The sequence below is a fragment of the Penaeus monodon genome, chromosome 22, assembly GCF_015228065.2.
Source record: "Penaeus monodon isolate SGIC_2016 chromosome 22, NSTDA_Pmon_1, whole genome shotgun sequence".
Taxonomy (NCBI): Eukaryota; Metazoa; Arthropoda; class Malacostraca; order Decapoda; family Penaeidae; genus Penaeus; species Penaeus monodon.
Window position 1 is genome coordinate 15085874 of NC_051407.1, and position 917 is coordinate 15086790.

The following is a 917-nucleotide window of genomic DNA, read 5'->3' on the forward strand; positions in this document are numbered from 1 at the left end:
GACGTAAAGAATGTTAGCATAAGGTTGAATGGTGTAGAGTTAAATATCCATAATTACAGACAAGCTTCAAACACAGTAATCTTCGTTTTGGTTTCATATGTAGTTTTGAGTTTAAATGACAATATCGTCGCTGTCTTTGGTCTTAGTGTTGGTCTCGGTGATAATGGTCTCGATCAGCACACAGGTCTATGTCCAGTTGTCTCTCTGCACCAACCGGCAAGTGATCGTGAGTTTTAATATTAATAAAACAGCAGATATTTTTTTGTTGATTGTACACCACAGAGATACCACTAAGTTAAAGGATTGCAGTCCTATCACAGCTTACATATGCTTGTGTGAATATAAAGCATTTATAAACACATAAAGATACGACCACCCTCCCTCGACACACCGCCTAAAAGGCCTCACAGGTGCAGTGACACCGCTGGTACAGTATAATAATGGCGATATACGCTGTAAAGTTTACAGTGCGCCGAACAGTGATGCCGAAAAAAACAAAGGATAACAGAATGTGATTATATAAAGTGACAAACATAAAAGGAAGCAAGTCAAGAAGAGAAATGATACATAAAGCGAAAAACCAACAGTAAATATAGTATAGATAGAAAACGACATTAAAAAAAAATCACATAAAGTATTATATGTGAAATAGACTATTACACGTAAAAGAAGAAAGAAAGATGGCAATTCTTAATTATAAAAAAGTACTAAATACAAACTAAACCAAGTCAGTGACTTATGGAAATGCAAGCACAGCTGGCTCCTCCTCTCGCACTTCGCCGTGACTGCTCAGCATTTGCAATGAGGATCAACAGGGATCAGTGACTCGTGCCTGTAAGAAACGGTGAGGAGCAATGAGGAAATCAGGTGTATAAGAAACTAAATCTAAAAAAAAAACGAATATAGGTATAGTAAAA